Genomic DNA, 16,162 nt, shown 5'->3' on the forward strand with positions numbered 1-16,162 from the left:
TGACTAAAATGCTTACAACACTCGGTCTTCCCAAGCGGTCACCAATCCAAGTACTAACCGGGCCCGAGGTTGCTTAACTTCCGAGATCGAACGAGATCGGGTCTACTAAACCTGGTATGGTCGTAGGCGATTTCAAATGAAAGAAAATGGTCTTTCCAGTTCTAATTCGATTGCAAAGGAAATTCAAAAAAGAAAACAGTTGCTATAAATTTAATTGAAATATACAGCATGACTAAAATGCTTACAACATCCGGTATTCCCAGGCGGTCACCCATCCATATACTAACCGGGCCCGAGGTTGCTTAATTTCCGAGATCGAACGAGATCGGGTCTACTCAACCTGGTATGGTCGTAGGCAATTTCAAAAGAAAGAAAATGGCCTTTTCAATTCTAATTCGATTGCATAGGAAATTCAAAAAAGCAAATAGTTGCTAAAAATTTAATCGAAATAAACAGCATGACTAAAATGCTTACAGCATCCACTATTCCCAGGCGATCACCCATCCAAGTACTAACCGGGCCCGAGGTTGCTTAATTTCCGAGATCGAACGAGATCGGGTCTACTCAACCTGGTATGGTCGTAGGCAATTTCAAAAGAAATAAAATGGCTTTTTCAATTATAATTCGATTTCATAGGAAATTCAAAAACGCAAATAGTTGCTATAAATTTAATTGAAATATAGAGAATGATTAAAATGCTTACAATACCCGGTATTCCCAGGCGGTCGCCCATCCAAGTACTAACCGGGCCCGAGGTTGCTTAACTTCCGAGATCGAACGAAATCAAGTCTGCTCAACCTGGTATGGTCGTAGGCGATTTCAAACGAAAGAAAATGGTAATTTCAATTCTATTTCGTTTGCATAGGAAATTCAAAAAAGCAAATAGTTGATAAAAAGTTAATTGAAATATACAGCATGACTAAAATGCTTACAGCACCCACTATTCCCAGGCGATCACCCATCCAAGTACTAACCGGGCTCGAGGTTACTTAACTTCCGAGATCGAACGAGATCGGGTCTACTCAACCTGGTATGGTCGTAGGTGATTTCAAAAGAAAGAAAATGGCCTTTTCAATTCTAATTCGATTTCATGAGAAATTCAAAAAGGCAAACAGATGTTATAAATTTAATTGAAGTATACAGCATGACTAAAATGCTTACAACACCCGGTATTCCCAGGCGGTCACCCATCCAAGTACTAACCGGGTCCGAGGTTGCTTAAATTCCGAGATCGTATCTACTCAACCTGGTATGGTCGAAGGAGGGTTGAAATGAAAGAAAATGGCCTTTTCAATTACAATTCGATTGCATAGGAAATTCAAAAAGCAAATAGTTGCTATAAATTTAATTGAAATATACAGCATGACTAAAATGCTTACAACACCCTGTATTCCTAGGCGGTCACCCATCCAAGTACTAACCGGGCCCGAGTTTGCTTAACTTCCGAGATCGAACGAGATCGGGTCTACTCAACCTGGTATGGTCGTAGGCAATTTCAAATGAAAGAAAATGGCTTTTTCAATTGTAATTCGATTGCATAGGAAATTCAAAAACGCAAATAGTTGCTATAATTTTAATTGACATATACAGCATGACTAAAATGCTTACAACACCCGGTATTCCCAGGCGATCACCCATCCAAGTATTAACCGGGCCCGAGGTTGCTTAACTTCCGAGATCGAACGAGATCGGGTCTACTCAAACTGGTATGGTCGTAGGCGATTGCAAATGAAAGTAAATGGTCTTTCCCATTCTAATTCGATTGCATAGGAAATTCAAAATAGAAAATAGTTGTTATAAATTTGATTGAAATATACAGCATGACTAAAATGCTTACAACACCCTGTATTCCCAGGCGGTCACTCATCCAAGTACTAACCGGGTCCGAGGTTGCTTAAATTCCGAGATCGTATCTACTCAACCTGGTATGGTCGAAGGTGGGTTCAAATGAAAGAAAATGGCTTTTTCAATTACAATTCGATTGCATAGGAAATTCAAAAAGCAAACAGTTGCTATAAATTTAATAGAAATATACAGCATGACTAAAATGCTTACAACACCTTGTATTCCTAGGCGGTCACCCATCCAAGTACTAACCGGGCCCGAGGTTGCTTAACTTCCGAGATCGAACGAGATCGGGTCTACTCAACCTGGTATGGTCGTAGGCAATTTCAAATGAAAGAAAATGGCTTTTTCAATTATAATTCGATTGCATAGGAAACTCAAAAACGCAAATAGTTGCTATAAATTTAATTGACATATACAGCATGACTAAAATGCTTACAACACCCGGTATTCCCAGGCGGTCACCCATCCAAGTACTAACCGGGCCCGAGATTGCTTAACTTCCGAGATCGGGTCTACTCAACCTGGTATGGTCGTAGGCGATTTCAAATGAAAGAAAATTGCTTTTTTAATTATAATTCGTTTGCATAGGAAATTCAAAATCACAAACAGTTGCTATATATTTATTTGAAATATACAGCATGATTAAATTGCTTACCACACCAGGTATTCCCAGGCGGTCACCCATCCAAGTACTAACCGGGCCCGAGGTTGCTTAACTTCCGAGATCGAACGAGATCGGGTCTACTCAACCTGGTATGGTGGTAGGCAATTTCAAATGAAAGAAAATGACTTTTTCAATTATAATTCGATTGCATAGGAAATTCAAAAACGCAAATAGTTGCTATAATTTTAATTGACATATACAGCATGACTAAAATGCTTACAACACCCGGTATTCCCAGGCGGGCACCCATCCAAGTACTAACCGGGCCCGAGGTTGCTTAACTTCAGAGATCGGGTCTACTCAACCTGGTATGGTCGTAGGCGATTTCAAATGAAAGAAAATGGCTTTTTTAATTATAATTCGTTTGCATAGGAAATTCAAAATCACAAACAGTTGCTATATATTTAATTGAAATATACAGCATGACTAAATTGCTTACAACACCCGGTATTCCCAGGCGGTCACCCATCCAAGTACTAACCGGGCCCGAGGTTGCTTAACTTCCAAGATCAAACGAGATCGGGTCTACTCAACCTGGTATGGTCGTAGGCGATTTCAAATGAAAGAAAATGGCTTTTTCAATTATAATTCGATTGCATAGGACATTCAAAAAATCAAATAGTTGCTATAAATTTGATTGAAAGATACAGCATGACTAAAATGCTTACAACACCCGGTATTACCAGGCAATCACACTTCCAAGTACTAACCGGGCCCGAGGTTGCTTAACTTCCGAGATCGAACGAGATCGGGTCTACTCAACCTGGTATGGTCGTAGGCGATTTCAAATGAAAGAAAATGGCCCTTTCAATTCTAATTCGATTGCATAGCAATTTCAAAAAAGCAAATAGTTGCTAAAAATTTAATTGAAATATACAGCATGACTAAAATGCTTACAGCACCCGGTATTCCCAGGCGGTCACCCATCCAAGTACTAACCGGGCCCGAAGTTGCTTAACTTCCGAGATCAGACGAGATCGGGTCTACTCAACCTGGTATGGTAGTAGGTGATTTCAAAAGAAAGAAAATGGCGTTTTCAATTCTAATTCGATTGCATAGGAAATTCAAAATCGCAAACAGATGTTATAAATTTAATTGAAATATACAGCATGACTAAAATGCTTACAACACCCGGTATTCCCAGGCGGTCACCCATCCAAGTACTAACCGGGCCCGAGGTTGCTTAACTTCCGAGATCGAACGAGATCAGGTCTACTCAACCTGGTATGGTCGTAGGCAATTTCAAAAGAAAGAAAATGGCTTTTTCAATTATAATTCGATTTCATAGGAAATTCAAAAACGCAAATAGTTGCTATAAATTTAATTGAAATATACAGCATGACTAAAATGCTTACAACACCCTGTATTCCTAGGCGGTCACCCATCCAAGTACTAACCGGGCCCGAGTTTGCTTAACTTCCGAGATCGAACGAGATCGGGTCTACTCAACCTGGTATGGTCGTAGGCAATTTCAAATGAAAGAAAATGGCTTTTTCAATTCTAATTCGATTGCATAGGAAATTCAAAAACGCAAATAGTTGCTATAATTTTAATTGACATATACAGCATGACTAAAATGCTTACAACACCCGGTATTCCCAGGCGATCACCCATCCAAGTATTAACCGGGCCCGAGGTTGCTTAACTTCCGAGATCGAACGAGATCGGGTCTACTCAAACTGGTATGGTCGTAGGCGATTGCAAATGAAAGAAAATGGTCTTTCCATATCTAATTCGATTGCATAGGAAATTCAAAATAGAAAATAGTTGTTATAAATTTGATTGAAATATACAGCATGACTAAAATGCTTACAACACCCTGTATTCCCAGGCGGTCACTCATCCAAGTACTAACCGGGTCCGAGGTTGCTTAAATTCCGAGATCGTATCTACTCAACCTGGTATGGTCGAAGGTGGGTTCAAATGAAAGAAAATGGCTTTTTCAATTACAATTCGATTGCATAGGAAATTCAAAAAGCAAATAGTTGCTATAAATTTAATAGAAATATACAGCATGACTAAAATGCTTACAACACCCTGTATTCCTAGGCGGTCACCCATCCAAGTACTAACCGGGCCCGAGGTTGCTTAACTTCCGAGATCGAACGAGATCGGGTCTACTCAACCTGGTATGGTCGTAGGCAATTTCAAATGAAAGAAAATGGCTTTTTCAATTATAATTCGATTGCATAGGAAACTCAAAAACGCAAATAGTTGCTATAAATTTAATTGACATATACAGCATGACTAAAATGCTTACAACACCCGGTATTCCCAGGCGGTCACCCATCCAAGTACTAACCGGGCCCGAGATTGCTTAACTTCCGAGATCGGGTCTACTCAACCTGGTATGGTCGTAGGCGATTTCAAATGAAAGAAAATGGCTTTTTTAATTATAATTCGTTTGCATAGGAAATTCAAAATCACAAACAGTTGCTATATATTTATTTGAAATATACAGCATGATTAAATTGCTTACCACACCCGGTATTCCCAGGCGGTCACCCATCCAAGTACTAAACGGGCCCGAGGTTGCTTAACTTCCGAGATCGAACGAGATCGGGTCTACTCAACCTGGTATGGTGGTAGGCAAATTCAAATGAAAGAAAATGACTTTTTCAATTCTAATTCGATTGCATAGGAAATTCAAAAACGCAAATAGTTGCTATAATTTTAATTGACATATACAGCATGACTAAAATGCTTACAACACCCGGTATTCCCAGGCGGGCACCCATCCAAGTACTAACCGGGCCCGAGGTTGCTTAACTTCAGAGATCGGGTCTACTCAACCTGGTATGGTCGTAGGCGATTTCAAATGAAAGAAAATGGCTTTTTTAATTATAATTCGTTTGCATAGGAAATTCAAAATCACAAACAGTTGCTATATATTTAATTGAAATATACAGCATGACTAAATTGCTTACAACACCCGGTATTCCCAGGCGGTCACCCATCCAAGTACTAACCGGGCCCGAAGTTGCTTAACTTCCAAGATCAAACGAGATCGGGTCTACTCAACCTGGTATGGTCGTAGGCGATTTCAAATGAAAGAAAATGGCTTTTTCAATTATAATTCGATTGCATAGGACATTCAAAAAATCAAATAGTTGCTATAAATTTGATTGAAAGATACAGCATGACTAAAATGCTTACAACACCCGGTATTACCAGGCAATCACACATCCAAGTACTAACCGGGCCCGAGGTTGCTTAACTTCCGAGATCGGGTCTACTCAACCTGGTATGGTCGTAGGCGATTTCAAATGAAAGAAAATTGCTTTTTTAATTATAATTCGTTTGCATAGGAAATTCAAAATCACAAACAGTTGCTATATATTTATTTGAAATATACAGCATGATTAAATTGCTTACCACACCCGGTATTCCCAGGCGGTCACCCATCCAAGTACTAACCGGGCCCGAGGTTGCTTAACTTCCGAGATCGAACGAGATCGGGTCTACTCAACCTGGTATGGTGGTAGGCAATTTCAAAAGAAAGAAAATGACTTTTTCAATTCTAATTCGATTGCATAGGAAATTCAAAAACGCAAATAGTTGCTATAATTTTAATTGACATATACAGCATGACTAAAATGCTTACAACACCCGGTATTCCCAGGCGGGCACCCATCCAAGTACTAACCGGGCCCGAGGTTGCTTAACTTCCGAGATCGGGTCTACTCAACCTGGTATGGTCGTAGGCAATTTCAAAAGAAAGAAAATGGCCTTTTCAATTCTAATTCGATTGCATAGGAAATTCAAAAAAGCAAATATTTGCTAAAAATTTAATCGAAATATACAGCATGACTAAAATGCTTACCACACCCGGTATTCCCAGGCGGTCACCCATCCAAGTACTAACCGGGCCCGAGGTTGCTTAACTTCCGAGATCGAACGAGATCGGGTCTACTCAACCTGGTATGGTGGTAGGCAATTTCAAATGAAAGAAAATGACTTTTTCAATTATAATTCGATTGCATAGGAAATTCAAAAACGCAAATAGTTGCTATAATTTTAATTGACATATACAGCATGACTAAAATGCTTACAACACCCGGTATTCCCAGGCGGGCACCCATCCAAGTACTAACCGGGCCCGAGGTTGCTTAACTTCAGAGATCGGGTCTACTCAACCTGGTATGGTCGTAGGCGATTTCAAATGAAAGAAAATGGCTTTTTTAATTATAATTCGTTTGCATAGGAAATTCAAAATCACAAACAGTTGCTATATATTTAATTGAAATATACAGCATGACTAAATTGCTTACAACACCCGGTATTCCCAGGCGGTCACCCATCCAAGTACTAACCGGGCCCGAGGTTGCTTAACTTCCAAGATCAAACGAGATCGGGTCTACTCAACCTGGTATGGTCGTAGGCGATTTCAAATGAAAGAAAATGGCTTTTTCAATTATAATTCGATTGCATAGGACATTCAAAAAATCAAATAGTTGCTATAAATTTGATTGAAAGATACAGCATGACTAAAATGCTTACAACACCCGGTATTACCAGGCAATCACACATCCAAGTACTAACCGGGCCCGAGATTGCTTAACTTCCGAGATCGGGTCTACTCAACCTGGTATGGTCGTAGGCGATTTCAAATGAAAGAAAATTGCTTTTTTAATTATAATTCGTTTGCATAGGAAATTCAAAATCACAAACAGTTGCTATATATTTATTTGAAATATACAGCATGATTAAATTGCTTACCACACCCGGTATTCCCAGGCGGTCACCCATCCAAGTACTAACCGGGCCCGAGGTTGCTTAACTTCAGAGATCGGGTCTACTCAACCTGGTATGGTCGTAGGCGATTTCAAATGAAAGAAAATGGCTTTTTTAATTATAATTCGTTTGCATAGGAAATTCAAAATCACAAACAGTTGCTATATATTTAATTGAAATATACAGCATGACTAAATTGCTTACAACACCCGGTATTCCCAGGCGGTCACCCATCCAAGTACTAACCGGGCCCGAGGTTGCTTAACTTCCAAGATCAAACGAGATCGGGTCTACTCAACCTGGTATGGTCGTAGGCGATTTCAAATGAAAGAAAATGGCTTTTTCAATTATAATTCGATTGCATAGGACATTCAAAAAATCAAATAGTTGCTATAAATTTGATTGAAAGATACAGCATGACTAAAATGCTTACAACACCCGGTATTACCAGGCAATCACACATCCAAGTACTAAACGGGCCCGAGGTTGCTTAACTTCCGAGATCGAACGAGATCGGGTCTACTCAACCTGGTATGGTCGTAGGCGATTTCAAATGAAAGAAAATGGCCCTTTCAATTCTAATTCGATTGCATAGCAATTTCAAAAAAGCAAATAGTTGCTAAAAATTTAATTGAAATATACAGCATGACTAAAATGCTTACAGCACCCGGTATTCCCAGGCGGTCACCCATCCAAGTACTAACCGGGCCCGAAATTGCTTAACTTCCGAGATCAGACGAGATCGGGTCTACTCAACCTAGTATGGTAGTAGGTGATTTCAAAAGAAAGAAAATGGCGTTTTCAATTCTAATTCGATTGCATAGGAAATTCAAAATCGCAAACAGATGTTATAAATTTAATTGAAATATACAGCATGACTAAAATGCTTACAACACCCGGTATTCCCAGGCGGTCACCCATCCAAGTACTAACCGGGCCCGAGGTTGCTTAACTTCCGAGATCGAACGAGATCGAGTCTACTCAACCTGGTATGGTCGTAGGCAATTTCAAAAGAAAGAAAATGGTCTTTCCAATTCTAATTCGATTGCATAGGAAATTCAAAATAGAAAATAGTTGTTATAAATTTGTTTGAAATATACAGCATGACTAAAATGCTTACAACACCCTGTATTCCCAAGCGGTCACTCATTCAAGTACTAACCGGGTCCGAGGTTGCTTAAATTCCGAGATCGTATCTACTCAACCTGGTATGGTCGAAGGTGGGTTCAAATGAAAGAAAATGGCTTTTTCAATTACAATTCGATTGCATAGGAAATTCAAAAAACAAATAGTTGCTATAAATTTAATAGAAATATACAGCATGACTAAAATGCTTACAACACCCTGTATTCCTAGGCGGTCACCCATCCAAGTACTAACCGGGCCCGAGGTTGCTTAACTTCCGAGATCGAACGAGATCGGGTCTACTCAACCTGGTATGGTCGTAGGCAATTTCAAATGAAATAAAATGGCTTTTTCAATTATAATTCGATTGCATAGGAAATTCAAAATCACAAACAGTTGCTATATATTTATTTGAAGTATACAGCATGACTAAAATGCTTACAACACCCGGTATTCCCAGGCGGTCACCCATCCAAGTACTAACCGGGCCCGAGATTGCTTAACTTCCGAGATCGGGTCTACTCAACCTGGTATGGTCGTAGGCGATTTCAAATGAAAGAAAATGGCTTTTTTAATTATAATTCGTTTGCATAGGAAATTCAAAATCACAAACAGTTGCTATATATTTATTTGACATATACAGCATGATTAAATTGCTTACAACACCCGGTATTCCCAGGCGGTCACCCATCCAAGTAATAACCGGGCCCGAGGTTGCTTAACTTCCGAGATCGAACGAGATCGGGTCTACTCAACCTGGTATGGTGGTAGGCAATTTCAAATGAAAGAAAATGACTTTTTCAATTATAATTCGATTGCATAGGAAATTCAAAAACGCAAATAGTTGCTATAATTTTAATTGACATATACAGCATGACTAAAATGCTTACAACACCCGGTATTCCCAGGCGGTCACCCATCCAAGTACTAACCGGGCCCGAGGTTGCTTAACTTCCGAGATCGGGTCTACTCAACCTGGTATGGTCGTAGGCGATTTCAAATGAAAGAAAATGGCTTTTTTAATTATAATTCGTTTGCATAGGAAATTCAAAATCACAAACAGTTGCTATATATTTAATTGAAATATACAGCATGACTAAAATGCTTACAACACCCGGTATTCCCAGGCGGTCACCCATCCAAGTACTAACCGGGCCCGAGGTTGCTTAACTTCCGAGATCAAACGAGATCGGGTCTACTCAACCTGGTATGGTCGTAGGCGATTTCAAATGAAAGAAAATGTCTTTTTCAATTATAATTCGATTGCATAGGACATTCAAAAAATCAAATAGTTGCTATAAATTTGATTGAAAGATACAGCATGACTAAAATGCTTACAACACCCGGTATTACCAGGCAATCACACATCCAAGTACTAACCGGGCCCGAGGTTGCTTAACTTCCGAGATCGAACGAGATCGGGTCTACTCAACCTGGTATGGTCGTAGGCGATTTCAAATGAAAGAAAAAGGCCTTTTTAAATCTAATTCCATTGCATAGCAAATTCAAAAAAGCAAATAGTTGCTAAAAATTTAGTTGAAATATACAGCATGACTAAAATGCTTACAGCACCCGGTATTCCCAGGCGGTCACCCATCCAAGTACTAACCGTGCCCGAAGTTGCTTAACTTCCGAGATCAGACGAGATCGGGTCTACTCAACCTGGTATGGTAGTAGGTGATTTCAAAAGAATTAAAATGGCGTTTTTAATTCTAATTCGATTGCATAGGAAATTCAAAATCGCAAACAGATGTTATAAATTTAATTGAAATATACAGCATGACTAAAATGCTTACAACACCCGGTATTCCCAGGCGGTCACCCATCCAAGTACTAACCGGGCCCGAGGTTGCTTAACTTCCGAGATCGAACGAAATCGGGTCTACTCAACCTGGTATGGTCGTAGGCAATTTCAAAAGAAAGAAAATGGTCTTTCCACTTCTAATTCGATTGCATAGGAAATTCAAAAAAGCAAATAGTTGTTAAAAATTTGATTGAAATATACAGCATGACTAAAATGCTTACAACACCCGGTATTACCAGGCAATCACACATCCAAGTACTAACCGGGCCCGAGGTTGCTTAACTTCCGAGATCGAACGAGATCGGGTCTACTCAAACTGGTATGGTCGTAGGCAATTTCAAATGAAAGAAAATGGCGTTTTCAATTCTAATTCGATTGCATAGGAAATTCAAAAAAGCAAATAGTTGCTAAAAATTGAATCGAAATATACAGCATGACTAAAATGCTTACAGCATCCACTATTCCCAGGCGAGCACCCATCCAAGTACTAACAGAACCCGAGGTTGCTTAACTTCGGAGATCGAACGAGATCGGGTCTACTCAACCTGGTATGGTCGTAGGCAATTTCAAAAGAAATAAAATGGCAATTTCAATTCTAATTCGATTTCATAGGAAATTCAAAAACGCAAATAGTTGCTATAAATTTAATTGAAATATACAGCATGTCTAAAATGCTTATCGCACCCGGTATTCCCAGGCGGTCACCCTTCCAAGTACTAACCGGGCTCGAGGTTGCTTAACTTCCGAGATCGAACGAGATCGGGTCTACTCAACCTGGTATGGTCGTAGGTGATTTCAAATGAAAGAAAATGGCCTTTTCAATTACAATTCGATTTCATAAGAAATTCAAAAAGGCAAACAGATGTTATAAATTTAATTGATGTATACAGCATGACTAAAATGCTTACAAAACCCGGTATTCCCAGGCGGTCACCCATCCAAGTACTAACCGGGCCCGAGGTTGCTTAATTTCCGAGATCGAACGAGATCGGGTCTACTCAACCTGGTATGGTCGTAGGCAATTTCAAAAGAAAGAAAATGGCCTTTTCAATTCTAATTCGATTGCATAGGAAATTCAAAAAAGCAAATAGTTGCTAAAAATTTAATCGAAATATACAGCATGACTAAAATGCTTACAGCACCCACTATTCCCAGGCGATCACCCATCCAAGTACTAACCGGGCCCGAGGTTGCTTAACTTCCGAGATCGAACGAGATCGGGTCTACTCAACCTGGTATGGTCGTAGGCGATTGCATATGAAAGAAAATGGTCTTTCCAATTCTAATCCGATTGCATAGGAAATTCAAAATAGAAAATAGTTGTTATAAATTTGATTGAAATATACAGCATGACTAAAATGCTTACAACACCCTGTATTCCCAGGCGGTCACCCATCCAAGTACTAACCGGGTCCGAGGTTGCTTAACTTCCGAGATCGTATCTACTCAACCTGGAATGGTCGAAGGTGGGTTCAAATGAAAGAAAATGGCTTTTTCAATTACAATTCGATTGCATAGGAAATTCAAAAAGCAAATATTTGCTATAAATTTAATTGAAATATACAGCATGACTAAAATGCTTACAGCACCCGGTATTCCCAGGCGGTCACCCATCCAAGTACTAACCGGGCCCGAAGTTGCTTAACTTCCGAGATCAGACGAGATCGGGTCTACTCAACCTGGTATGGTAGTAGGTGATTTCAAAAGAAAGAAAATGGCGTTTTCAATTCTAATTCGATTGCATAGGAAATTCAAAATCGCAAACAGATGTTATAAATTTAATTGAAATATACAGCATGACTAAAATGCTTACAACACCCGGTATTCCCAGGCGGTCACCCATCCAAGTACTAACCGGGCCCGAGGTTGCTTAACTTCCGAGATCGAACGAGATCAGGTCTACTCAACCTGGTATGGTCGTAGGCAATTTCAAAAGAAAGAAAATGGCTTTTTCAATTATAATTCGATTTCATAGGAAATTCAAAAACGCAAATAGTTGCTATAAATTTAATTGAAACATACAGCATGACTAAAATGCTTACAACACCCTGTATTCCTAGGCGGTCACCCATCCAAGTACTAACCGGGCCCGAGTTTGCTTAACTTCCGAGATCGAACGAGATCGGGTCTACTCAACCTGGTATGGTCGTAGGCAAATTCAAATGAAAGAAAATGGCTTTTTCAATTCTAATTCGATTGCATAGGAAATTCAAAAACGCAAATAGTTGCTATAATTTTAATTGACATATACAGCATGACTAAAATGCTTACAACACCCGGTATTCCCAGGCGATCACCCATCCAAGTATTAACCGGGCCCGAGGTTGCTTAACTTCCGAGATCGAACGAGATCAGGTCTACTCAAACTGGTATGGTCGTAGGCGATTGCAAATGAAAGAAAATGGTCTTTCCATATCTAATTCGATTGCATAGGAAATTCAAAATAGAAAATAGTTGTTATAAATTTGATTGAAATATACAGCATGACTAAAATGCTTACAACACCCTGTATTCCCAGGCGGTCACTCTTCCAAGTACTAACCGGGTCCGAGGTTGCTTAAATTCCGAGATCGTATCTACTCAACCTGGTATGGTCGAAGGTGGGTTCAAATGAAAGAAAATGGCTTTTTCAATTACAATTCGATTGCATAGGAAATTCAAAAAACAAATAGTTGCTATAAATTTAATTGAAATATACAGCATGACTAAAATGCTTACAACACCCTGTATTCCTAGGCGGTCACCCATCCAAGTACTAACCGGGCCCGAGGTTGCTTAACTTCCGAGATCGAACGAGATCGGGTCTACTCAACCTGGTATGGTCGTAGGCAATTTCAAATGAAAGAAAATGACTTTTTCAATTATAATTCGATTGCATAAGAAATTCAAAAACGCAAATAGTTGCTATAATTTTAATTGACATATACAGCATGACTAAAATGCTTACAACACCCGGTATTCCCAGGCGGGCACCCATCCAAGTACTAACCGGGCCCGAGGTTGCTTAACTTCAGAGATCGGGTCTACTCAACCTGGTATGGTCGTAGGCGATTTCAAATGAAAGAAAATGGCTTTTTTAATTATAATTCGTTTGCATAGGAAATTCAAAATCACAAACAGTTGCTATATATTTAATTGAAATATACAGCATGACTAAATTGCTTACAACACCCGGTATTCCCAGGCGGTCACCCATCCAAGTACTAACCGGGCCCGAGGTTGCTTAACTTCCAAGATCAAACGAGATCGGGTCTACTCAACCTGGTATGGTCGTAGGCGATTTCAAATGAAAGAAAATGGCTTTTTCAATTATAATTCGATTGCATAGGACATTCAAAAAATCAAATAGTTGCTATAAATTTGATTGAAAGATACAGCATGACTAAAATGCTTACAACACCCGGTATTACCAGGCAATCACACATCCAAGTACTAACCGGGCCCGAGGTTGCTTAACTTCCGAGATCGGGTCTACTCAACCTGGTATGGTCGTAGGCGATTTCAAATGAAAGAAAATTTCTTTTTTAATTATAATTCGTTTGCATAGGAAATTCAAAATCACAAACAGTTGCTATATATTTATTTGAAATATACAGCATGATTAAATTGCTTACCACACCCGGTATTCCCAGGCGGTCACCCATCCAAGTACTAACCGGGCCCGAGGTTGCTTAACTTCCGAGATCGAACGAGATCGGGTCTACTCAACCTGGTATGGTGGTAGGCAATTTCAAATGAAAGAAAATGACTTTTTCAATTCTAATTCGATTGCATAGGAAATTCAAAAACGCAAATTGTTGCTATAATTTTAATTGACATATACAGCATGACTAAAATGCTTACAACACCCGGTATTCCCAGGCGGGCACCCATCCAAGTACTAACCGGGCCCGAGGTTGCTTAACTTCCGAGATCGGGTCTACTCAACCTGGTATGGTCGTAGGCAATTTCAAAAGAAAGAAAATGGCCTTTTCAATTCTAATTCGATTGCATAGGAAATTCAAAAAAGCAAATATTTGCTAAAAATTTAATCGAAATATACAGCATGACTAAAATGCTTACAGCACCCGGTATTCCCAGGCGGTCACCCATCCAAGTACTAACCGGGCCCGAGGTTGCTTAACTTCCGAGATCGAACGAGATCGGGTCTACTCAACCTGGTATGGTGGTAGGCAATTTCAAATGAAAGAAAATGACTTTTTCAATTATAATTCGATTGCATAGGAAATTCAAAAACGCAAATAGTTGCTATAATTTTAATTGACATATACAGCATGACTAAAATGCTTACAACACCCGGTATTCCCAGGCGGGCACCCATCCAAGTACTAACCGGGCCCGAGGTTGCTTAACTTCAGAGATCGGGTCTACTCAACCTGGTATGGTCGTAGGCGATTTCAAATGAAAGAAAATGGCTTTTTTAATTATAATTCGTTTGCATAGGAAATTCAAAATCACAAACAGTTGCTATATATTTAATTGAAATATACAGCATGACTAAATTGCTTACAACACCCGGTATTCCCAGGCGGTCACCCATCCAAGTACTAACCGGGCCCGAGGTTGCTTAACTTCCAAGATCAAACGAGATCGGGTCTACTCAACCTGGTATGGTCGTAGGCGATTTCAAATGAAAGAAAATGGCTTTTTCAATTATAATTCGATTGCATAGGACATTCAAAAAATCAAATAGTTGCTATAAATTTGATTGAAAGATACAGCATGACTAAAATGCTTACAACACCCGGTATTACCAGGCAATCACACATCCAAGTACTAACCGGGCCCGAGGTTGCTTAACTTCCGAGATCGAACGAGATCGGGTCTACTCAACCTGGTATGGTCGTAGGCGATTTCAAATGAAAGAAAATGGCCCTTTCAATTCTAATTCGATTGCATAGCAATTTCAAAAAAGCAAACAGTTGCTAAAAATTTAATTGAAATATACAGCATGACTAAAATGCTTACAGCACCCGGTATTCCCAGGCGGTCACCCATCCAAGTACTAACCGGGCCCGAAATTGCTTAACTTCCGAGATCAGACGAGATCGGGTCTACTCAACCTGGTATGGTAGTAGGTGATTTCAAAAGAAAGAAAATGGCGTTTTCAATTCTAATTCGATTGCATAGGAAATTCAAAATCGCAAACAGATGTTATAAATTTAATTGAAATATACAGCATGACTAAAATGCTTACAACACCCGGTATTCCCAGGCGGTCACCCATCCAAGTACTAACCGGGCCCGAGGTTGCTTAACTTCCGAGATCGAACGAGATCGAGTCTACTCAACCTGATATGGTCGTAGGCAATTTCAAAAGAAAGAAAATGGTCTTTCCAATTCTAATTCGATTGCATAGGAAATTCAAAATAGAAAATAGTTGTTATAAATTTGTTTGAAATATACAGCATGACTAAAATGCTTACAACACCCTGTATTCCCAAGCGGTCACTCATTCAAGTACTAACCGGGTCCGAGGTTGCTTAAATTCCGAGATCGTATCTACTCAACCTGGTATGGTCGAAGGTGGGTTCAAATGAAAGAAAATGGCTTTTTCAATTACAATTCGATTGCATAGGAAATTCAAAAAACAAATAGTTGCTATAAATTTAATAGAAATATACAGCATGACTAAAATGCTTACAACACCCGGTATTCCTAGGCGGTCACCCATCCAAGTACTAACCGGGCCCGAGGTTGCTTAACTTCCGAGATCAAACGAGATCGGGTCTACTCAACCTGGTATGGTCGTAGGCAATTTCAAATGAAAGAAAATGGCTTTTTCAATTATAATTCGATTGCATAGGAAATTCAAAATCACAAACAGTTGCTATATATTTATTTGAAGTATACAGCATGACTAAAATGCTTACAACACCCGGTATTCCCAGGCGGTCACCCATCCAAGTACTAACCGGGCCCGAGATTGCTTAACTTCCGAGATTGGGTCTACTCAACCTGGTATGGTCGTAGGCGATTTCAAATGA

General features: G+C 39.6%; 25 non-coding genes and 41 pseudogenes across 25 annotated transcripts; all 66 read right to left on the reverse strand.

Moving 5' to 3' along the window:
* Positions 1-9: 9 nt before the first annotated feature.
* LOC143455918 (5S ribosomal RNA) lies at positions 10-128 on the reverse strand (annotated as a pseudogene).
* Positions 129-238: 110 nt separating this feature from the next.
* On the reverse strand, positions 239-357 carry LOC143455705 (5S ribosomal RNA; annotated as a pseudogene).
* Positions 358-467: 110 nt separating this feature from the next.
* Positions 468-586, reverse strand: LOC143456426 (5S ribosomal RNA; annotated as a pseudogene).
* A 110-nt stretch (positions 587-696) lies between these two features.
* On the reverse strand, positions 697-815 carry LOC143455694 (5S ribosomal RNA; annotated as a pseudogene).
* Positions 816-925: 110 nt separating this feature from the next.
* On the reverse strand, positions 926-1,044 carry LOC143456998 (5S ribosomal RNA; annotated as a pseudogene).
* Positions 1,045-1,154: 110 nt separating this feature from the next.
* LOC143457299 (5S ribosomal RNA) lies at positions 1,155-1,263 on the reverse strand (annotated as a pseudogene).
* A 109-nt stretch (positions 1,264-1,372) lies between these two features.
* On the reverse strand, positions 1,373-1,491 carry LOC143455544 (5S ribosomal RNA; annotated as a pseudogene).
* Positions 1,492-1,601: 110 nt separating this feature from the next.
* On the reverse strand, positions 1,602-1,720 carry LOC143455426 (5S ribosomal RNA; annotated as a pseudogene).
* Positions 1,721-2,048: 328 nt separating this feature from the next.
* LOC143454815 (5S ribosomal RNA) lies at positions 2,049-2,167 on the reverse strand. Its single transcript, XR_013116421.1, has one exon. It is a non-coding gene; the product is annotated as a 5S ribosomal RNA (ribosomal RNA).
* Positions 2,168-2,277: 110 nt separating this feature from the next.
* Positions 2,278-2,386, reverse strand: LOC143456492 (5S ribosomal RNA; annotated as a pseudogene).
* A 110-nt stretch (positions 2,387-2,496) lies between these two features.
* On the reverse strand, positions 2,497-2,615 carry LOC143456948 (5S ribosomal RNA). Its single transcript, XR_013117102.1, has one exon. It is a non-coding gene; the product is annotated as a 5S ribosomal RNA (ribosomal RNA).
* A 110-nt stretch (positions 2,616-2,725) lies between these two features.
* Positions 2,726-2,834, reverse strand: LOC143457015 (5S ribosomal RNA; annotated as a pseudogene).
* Positions 2,835-2,944: 110 nt separating this feature from the next.
* LOC143454093 (5S ribosomal RNA) lies at positions 2,945-3,063 on the reverse strand. Its single transcript, XR_013115734.1, has one exon. It is a non-coding gene; the product is annotated as a 5S ribosomal RNA (ribosomal RNA).
* A 110-nt stretch (positions 3,064-3,173) lies between these two features.
* Positions 3,174-3,292, reverse strand: LOC143456416 (5S ribosomal RNA; annotated as a pseudogene).
* Positions 3,293-3,402: 110 nt separating this feature from the next.
* Positions 3,403-3,521, reverse strand: LOC143455659 (5S ribosomal RNA; annotated as a pseudogene).
* A 110-nt stretch (positions 3,522-3,631) lies between these two features.
* LOC143453660 (5S ribosomal RNA) lies at positions 3,632-3,750 on the reverse strand. The gene has a single exon (XR_013115319.1). It is a non-coding gene; the product is annotated as a 5S ribosomal RNA (ribosomal RNA).
* A 110-nt stretch (positions 3,751-3,860) lies between these two features.
* LOC143455546 (5S ribosomal RNA) lies at positions 3,861-3,979 on the reverse strand (annotated as a pseudogene).
* Positions 3,980-4,089: 110 nt separating this feature from the next.
* Positions 4,090-4,208, reverse strand: LOC143455428 (5S ribosomal RNA; annotated as a pseudogene).
* Positions 4,209-4,536: 328 nt separating this feature from the next.
* LOC143454895 (5S ribosomal RNA) lies at positions 4,537-4,655 on the reverse strand. Its single transcript, XR_013116499.1, has one exon. It is a non-coding gene; the product is annotated as a 5S ribosomal RNA (ribosomal RNA).
* A 110-nt stretch (positions 4,656-4,765) lies between these two features.
* Positions 4,766-4,874, reverse strand: LOC143456494 (5S ribosomal RNA; annotated as a pseudogene).
* A 110-nt stretch (positions 4,875-4,984) lies between these two features.
* LOC143454007 (5S ribosomal RNA) lies at positions 4,985-5,103 on the reverse strand. The gene has a single exon (XR_013115653.1). It is a non-coding gene; the product is annotated as a 5S ribosomal RNA (ribosomal RNA).
* A 110-nt stretch (positions 5,104-5,213) lies between these two features.
* LOC143457016 (5S ribosomal RNA) lies at positions 5,214-5,322 on the reverse strand (annotated as a pseudogene).
* A 110-nt stretch (positions 5,323-5,432) lies between these two features.
* Positions 5,433-5,551, reverse strand: LOC143454769 (5S ribosomal RNA). The gene has a single exon (XR_013116378.1). It is a non-coding gene; the product is annotated as a 5S ribosomal RNA (ribosomal RNA).
* A 110-nt stretch (positions 5,552-5,661) lies between these two features.
* LOC143457287 (5S ribosomal RNA) lies at positions 5,662-5,770 on the reverse strand (annotated as a pseudogene).
* A 110-nt stretch (positions 5,771-5,880) lies between these two features.
* LOC143457639 (5S ribosomal RNA) lies at positions 5,881-5,999 on the reverse strand. Its single transcript, XR_013117325.1, has one exon. It is a non-coding gene; the product is annotated as a 5S ribosomal RNA (ribosomal RNA).
* Positions 6,000-6,109: 110 nt separating this feature from the next.
* Positions 6,110-6,218, reverse strand: LOC143456656 (5S ribosomal RNA; annotated as a pseudogene).
* A 110-nt stretch (positions 6,219-6,328) lies between these two features.
* Positions 6,329-6,447, reverse strand: LOC143457650 (5S ribosomal RNA). Its single transcript, XR_013117336.1, has one exon. It is a non-coding gene; the product is annotated as a 5S ribosomal RNA (ribosomal RNA).
* A 110-nt stretch (positions 6,448-6,557) lies between these two features.
* Positions 6,558-6,666, reverse strand: LOC143457017 (5S ribosomal RNA; annotated as a pseudogene).
* A 110-nt stretch (positions 6,667-6,776) lies between these two features.
* Positions 6,777-6,895, reverse strand: LOC143454094 (5S ribosomal RNA). The gene has a single exon (XR_013115735.1). It is a non-coding gene; the product is annotated as a 5S ribosomal RNA (ribosomal RNA).
* Positions 6,896-7,005: 110 nt separating this feature from the next.
* Positions 7,006-7,114, reverse strand: LOC143457367 (5S ribosomal RNA; annotated as a pseudogene).
* Positions 7,115-7,224: 110 nt separating this feature from the next.
* On the reverse strand, positions 7,225-7,333 carry LOC143457098 (5S ribosomal RNA; annotated as a pseudogene).
* A 110-nt stretch (positions 7,334-7,443) lies between these two features.
* Positions 7,444-7,562, reverse strand: LOC143454095 (5S ribosomal RNA). The gene has a single exon (XR_013115736.1). It is a non-coding gene; the product is annotated as a 5S ribosomal RNA (ribosomal RNA).
* A 110-nt stretch (positions 7,563-7,672) lies between these two features.
* Positions 7,673-7,791, reverse strand: LOC143456317 (5S ribosomal RNA; annotated as a pseudogene).
* Positions 7,792-7,901: 110 nt separating this feature from the next.
* LOC143456355 (5S ribosomal RNA) lies at positions 7,902-8,020 on the reverse strand (annotated as a pseudogene).
* Positions 8,021-8,130: 110 nt separating this feature from the next.
* LOC143453624 (5S ribosomal RNA) lies at positions 8,131-8,249 on the reverse strand. The gene has a single exon (XR_013115285.1). It is a non-coding gene; the product is annotated as a 5S ribosomal RNA (ribosomal RNA).
* Positions 8,250-8,577: 328 nt separating this feature from the next.
* On the reverse strand, positions 8,578-8,696 carry LOC143454896 (5S ribosomal RNA). The gene has a single exon (XR_013116500.1). It is a non-coding gene; the product is annotated as a 5S ribosomal RNA (ribosomal RNA).
* A 110-nt stretch (positions 8,697-8,806) lies between these two features.
* Positions 8,807-8,915, reverse strand: LOC143456495 (5S ribosomal RNA; annotated as a pseudogene).
* Positions 8,916-9,025: 110 nt separating this feature from the next.
* LOC143455291 (5S ribosomal RNA) lies at positions 9,026-9,144 on the reverse strand. The gene has a single exon (XR_013116875.1). It is a non-coding gene; the product is annotated as a 5S ribosomal RNA (ribosomal RNA).
* A 110-nt stretch (positions 9,145-9,254) lies between these two features.
* Positions 9,255-9,363, reverse strand: LOC143456266 (5S ribosomal RNA; annotated as a pseudogene).
* A 110-nt stretch (positions 9,364-9,473) lies between these two features.
* Positions 9,474-9,592, reverse strand: LOC143457256 (5S ribosomal RNA). The gene has a single exon (XR_013117135.1). It is a non-coding gene; the product is annotated as a 5S ribosomal RNA (ribosomal RNA).
* A 110-nt stretch (positions 9,593-9,702) lies between these two features.
* On the reverse strand, positions 9,703-9,821 carry LOC143455981 (5S ribosomal RNA; annotated as a pseudogene).
* Positions 9,822-9,931: 110 nt separating this feature from the next.
* On the reverse strand, positions 9,932-10,050 carry LOC143456391 (5S ribosomal RNA; annotated as a pseudogene).
* A 110-nt stretch (positions 10,051-10,160) lies between these two features.
* LOC143453747 (5S ribosomal RNA) lies at positions 10,161-10,279 on the reverse strand. The gene has a single exon (XR_013115402.1). It is a non-coding gene; the product is annotated as a 5S ribosomal RNA (ribosomal RNA).
* A 110-nt stretch (positions 10,280-10,389) lies between these two features.
* Positions 10,390-10,508, reverse strand: LOC143456458 (5S ribosomal RNA; annotated as a pseudogene).
* A 110-nt stretch (positions 10,509-10,618) lies between these two features.
* On the reverse strand, positions 10,619-10,737 carry LOC143457202 (5S ribosomal RNA; annotated as a pseudogene).
* A 110-nt stretch (positions 10,738-10,847) lies between these two features.
* Positions 10,848-10,966, reverse strand: LOC143456918 (5S ribosomal RNA; annotated as a pseudogene).
* A 110-nt stretch (positions 10,967-11,076) lies between these two features.
* Positions 11,077-11,195, reverse strand: LOC143454213 (5S ribosomal RNA). Its single transcript, XR_013115848.1, has one exon. It is a non-coding gene; the product is annotated as a 5S ribosomal RNA (ribosomal RNA).
* Positions 11,196-11,305: 110 nt separating this feature from the next.
* LOC143455804 (5S ribosomal RNA) lies at positions 11,306-11,424 on the reverse strand (annotated as a pseudogene).
* A 328-nt stretch (positions 11,425-11,752) lies between these two features.
* LOC143455660 (5S ribosomal RNA) lies at positions 11,753-11,871 on the reverse strand (annotated as a pseudogene).
* A 110-nt stretch (positions 11,872-11,981) lies between these two features.
* LOC143453661 (5S ribosomal RNA) lies at positions 11,982-12,100 on the reverse strand. Its single transcript, XR_013115320.1, has one exon. It is a non-coding gene; the product is annotated as a 5S ribosomal RNA (ribosomal RNA).
* A 110-nt stretch (positions 12,101-12,210) lies between these two features.
* Positions 12,211-12,329, reverse strand: LOC143455547 (5S ribosomal RNA; annotated as a pseudogene).
* A 110-nt stretch (positions 12,330-12,439) lies between these two features.
* Positions 12,440-12,558, reverse strand: LOC143455865 (5S ribosomal RNA; annotated as a pseudogene).
* Positions 12,559-12,886: 328 nt separating this feature from the next.
* Positions 12,887-13,005, reverse strand: LOC143454897 (5S ribosomal RNA). Its single transcript, XR_013116501.1, has one exon. It is a non-coding gene; the product is annotated as a 5S ribosomal RNA (ribosomal RNA).
* Positions 13,006-13,115: 110 nt separating this feature from the next.
* Positions 13,116-13,224, reverse strand: LOC143457019 (5S ribosomal RNA; annotated as a pseudogene).
* A 110-nt stretch (positions 13,225-13,334) lies between these two features.
* Positions 13,335-13,453, reverse strand: LOC143454096 (5S ribosomal RNA). The gene has a single exon (XR_013115737.1). It is a non-coding gene; the product is annotated as a 5S ribosomal RNA (ribosomal RNA).
* Positions 13,454-13,563: 110 nt separating this feature from the next.
* Positions 13,564-13,672, reverse strand: LOC143457288 (5S ribosomal RNA; annotated as a pseudogene).
* A 110-nt stretch (positions 13,673-13,782) lies between these two features.
* LOC143457661 (5S ribosomal RNA) lies at positions 13,783-13,901 on the reverse strand. The gene has a single exon (XR_013117347.1). It is a non-coding gene; the product is annotated as a 5S ribosomal RNA (ribosomal RNA).
* A 110-nt stretch (positions 13,902-14,011) lies between these two features.
* On the reverse strand, positions 14,012-14,120 carry LOC143456658 (5S ribosomal RNA; annotated as a pseudogene).
* Positions 14,121-14,230: 110 nt separating this feature from the next.
* On the reverse strand, positions 14,231-14,349 carry LOC143454964 (5S ribosomal RNA). The gene has a single exon (XR_013116565.1). It is a non-coding gene; the product is annotated as a 5S ribosomal RNA (ribosomal RNA).
* A 110-nt stretch (positions 14,350-14,459) lies between these two features.
* Positions 14,460-14,568, reverse strand: LOC143457020 (5S ribosomal RNA; annotated as a pseudogene).
* A 110-nt stretch (positions 14,569-14,678) lies between these two features.
* On the reverse strand, positions 14,679-14,797 carry LOC143454097 (5S ribosomal RNA). Its single transcript, XR_013115738.1, has one exon. It is a non-coding gene; the product is annotated as a 5S ribosomal RNA (ribosomal RNA).
* Positions 14,798-14,907: 110 nt separating this feature from the next.
* LOC143455982 (5S ribosomal RNA) lies at positions 14,908-15,026 on the reverse strand (annotated as a pseudogene).
* A 110-nt stretch (positions 15,027-15,136) lies between these two features.
* LOC143455951 (5S ribosomal RNA) lies at positions 15,137-15,255 on the reverse strand (annotated as a pseudogene).
* A 110-nt stretch (positions 15,256-15,365) lies between these two features.
* On the reverse strand, positions 15,366-15,484 carry LOC143454365 (5S ribosomal RNA). Its single transcript, XR_013115992.1, has one exon. It is a non-coding gene; the product is annotated as a 5S ribosomal RNA (ribosomal RNA).
* Positions 15,485-15,812: 328 nt separating this feature from the next.
* On the reverse strand, positions 15,813-15,931 carry LOC143453848 (5S ribosomal RNA). The gene has a single exon (XR_013115498.1). It is a non-coding gene; the product is annotated as a 5S ribosomal RNA (ribosomal RNA).
* Positions 15,932-16,041: 110 nt separating this feature from the next.
* Positions 16,042-16,150, reverse strand: LOC143456968 (5S ribosomal RNA; annotated as a pseudogene).
* Positions 16,151-16,162: the final 12 nt, after the last annotated feature.

The sequence above is a fragment of the Clavelina lepadiformis genome, chromosome 4 (genome assembly GCF_947623445.1).
Source record: "Clavelina lepadiformis chromosome 4, kaClaLepa1.1, whole genome shotgun sequence".
In the NCBI taxonomy this organism is placed as follows: Eukaryota; Metazoa; Chordata; class Ascidiacea; order Aplousobranchia; family Clavelinidae; genus Clavelina; species Clavelina lepadiformis.